Here is a 2,955-nt window from a genome sequence, read left to right as displayed (position 1 = left end):
GCGTTCCATGTTATAGCCCCGCCCATTCTGAGAACTACTTTTTGTAGGCGTGGTATGTCGCTTCTTTGATTTAAATGGAAACAAACAGCGATTTATATTTTATTCAGAAGTTAGAACATTAATAAACAATAAGTTGTTTTTTTTAAACTAAACTAACACTTTATTAAGTATATATCTATAGGGAAATATAAATTAAATGAGCAATGGAAAAAAAATTAACAAATACAAAGGTGCACCGCTACCATTCATTGGCTGCAGATGAACACAATTTAAAACAGTAATGATAAACATTTAAAACGTAACACAAATATACTTAACACGTTTTAAATAAAATATGACAAATTTGATCAGTTAAAGAAGAATTTATGACAAATATTCACTAAACATCTCGTCTAAGATTATGTAAAAAAAATTTACTAATTCTTTACAAATGCTTTCCTTTTTTGTGTCATTCATATAAAAAGCAAGGCAAACAGGTGAATTGCATACACAATGAATTAACATTGACAAAGTAAAATAATTAATAGTATGGCAGGCATTAGCAAAGCATCTCAATCAAGTATTAAATTAATACTTGATTGAGATGCTTTGCTAATGCCTGCCATGCCTAATAATACATGACAATTTCAATTTTTAAGTGTCTGAAATCAAACTTTCACAAAAAAATGATTCTATCTCCACAACCAAACAGGAAATTTGTGTGGTCAACCTGAAAATAAAATAAAGATTCCTTTAGAAAAAAAAACATCATCAAACATTCATTGCATAACTGCTTTAACCCTTTCAGTGCTGGAACCGAATTTTGAAGGCCTTTGCAAACAGTTTGGATCCAGATGAGACGCCACAAAACGTGGCGTCTCATCTGGATCCAAACTGTTTGCTATTCTGATAGTAATCTTTGAAAAAAATGAAGAAAATGCTTACTGCATATTTTACAAATTCAGCAGACGACATTTTAGCAGACGACAAATTTCCCAGCATGCAAAGGGTTAAAAATAAAAATCCAGATATATAATTTGTATTAAAATTGAAACTTTATAAAAAATAGTGACATATAGATTTATAACATGTTCAGATATAACAATTACATAAATACTCTCAAAAATAAATATGTCGACAAAAAAGTATTACAGTACCTTTCCGACAAATTAATTAGATGGGTTGATGTGAAGCTGTGCCGGGATGCAGTTGGGGGGGGGGGGGAATATCTCGAGTTGGTTAAGAGGCAGAGAAAGACTCGGACAAGTGCAACTGACGAGGGTAGAACTGTGCCGCCAAGAATTTTGGTAGATATCATCACCCATGGAATGTGTGGTCGCAACTTTCTGCCATTAAAAGAAAAACATTTCATATTATAATAAAATAAAACAAATCCAACAGGAGATAACATTTCAAAATAGAGTGTTTTAATAACATTTTTATGGCACAACTTGAACAAATTACAACTTTAATAGACACAATATTATTAATACAAAATGATATAAAAATAATTAAGAATTTCTTTTAACTTAAAATATTTTTATTATGGACTCGGGGCTTTTTTTGCTTATTAAAGAAATAGGTGTTTGTTTTCCTAATTTGAGAAATTTGCGACTCAAATTTTCACAATTTAAAGAAGTTCGGGACTCAAATTTTCACAATTTAAAAAAAGTTTGCAACTCATTTTTTCACAATGTTGATCTGTGGGCGACACAATTTTGAACAGTTTTCGACACATATTTTCAAAAAAGTTGCACAGCGCGCAACTCATTTGTTCACAGTTTTCAACAGTGAATTTTTTTATGAACAGTGCGTGACTCAATTTGTTCACAATTTTGAAAAGTGTGCAACTCATTTTTTAAAATTGTGAACAGTGCGCGACTCATTTTTCCACCATGTTGAATAAACAGTGCGCGACTCCTTTTTTTCCAAATTTTGAACAGTGCGCGACTCATTTTTACAAATATTGAACAATGCGCAACTCATGTGTTTTCACAATTTGAAGAGTTTGTGACTTATTTTTTTTGTAATTTTGAATGAACAGTGCCCCACAAAATTGTCCCCCATTTTTAATCAGTGCGCAAATGATTGTTCCAAATTTTGTACAGCGCGTGACATGATTTTTTCACAATTTTGAACAGTGCGCAACTCATTTTTCCACAATTTTGAATGAGCAATGCATGACTTATTTTTTTGCAAAAATTTGAACAGTGAGCAACTCATTTTACAAATTTTGTACAGAGCGTGACTCATTTGAAAAAAATTTATTTATGAAAAGTGTGCGACTCATTTTTCCACAATTTTGAAATCATAATGAACAGTGGGCAACTAATGTTTCCCACAATTTTGAACAGTGCGCGACTCATTTTTTCAAATTTTGGTACAGTGCGTGTCCCATTTTTTCACAATTTCGAACAGTGCGCAACTCATTTTTCCACAATTTTGAATAAACAGTTCGCGACAGTAGAACAACTGGCACTGATCATTGGTTCATCAGCATGAGAATGGTTGTTAAAAAATGGCACAAATAGTGAAACATGTGTGTTTAAGCATGCATACATAACAATGAAACTTACCAACCATTCGGCCAGGAAACATATGGTGCAGAAGCTGCGGGATTCAGCATGCTCTCCCACTGATATTATGCAGATCAGTGGTCAAACTGGCAGTCAACTTATGTTGGGATTTCCCAATTGTGAAGATATTAACCTCAGCAATCTCCAAACACAAACATGTTCATTTATTGTCACTCAAACAGCAATTAATACATCATGTCACCCTGACAGTCTCAAAACACGATGCAAAACCAAAGCATTTTCGTTTCGTCCAACACACAGCTGGTAACGTCGCTGAATATTGCACAAAAGCAGCTTCTTTATGAAGTTCCAGCGACTCGAAATACACGTTCCCCACCCACTTTGACTTCGCACGTGAAGGCCTGTTTTTTGGGGAAAACTGTGAATATCTCACAACTAA

The 2,955-nt window shown here is 33.4% G+C and overlaps 1 long non-coding RNA gene across 1 annotated transcript; it reads right to left on the bottom strand.

The window, feature by feature from the left end:
- Window positions 1–573: 573 nt before the first annotated feature.
- LOC127842133 (uncharacterized) lies at window positions 574–2,725 on the bottom strand. Its single transcript, XR_008031494.1, has 3 exons — window positions 2,556–2,725; window positions 1,137–1,325; window positions 574–709 (listed from the first exon to the last, which is right to left on the bottom strand). It is a non-coding gene; the product is annotated as an uncharacterized LOC127842133 (long non-coding RNA).
- Between the last annotated feature and the right edge of the window lie 230 nt (window positions 2,726–2,955).

This window comes from Dreissena polymorpha, chromosome 8 (genome assembly GCF_020536995.1).
Source record: "Dreissena polymorpha isolate Duluth1 chromosome 8, UMN_Dpol_1.0, whole genome shotgun sequence".
In the NCBI taxonomy this organism is placed as follows: Eukaryota; Metazoa; Mollusca; class Bivalvia; order Myida; family Dreissenidae; genus Dreissena; species Dreissena polymorpha.
This window is presented reverse-complemented; position numbering and strand designations above follow the sequence as displayed.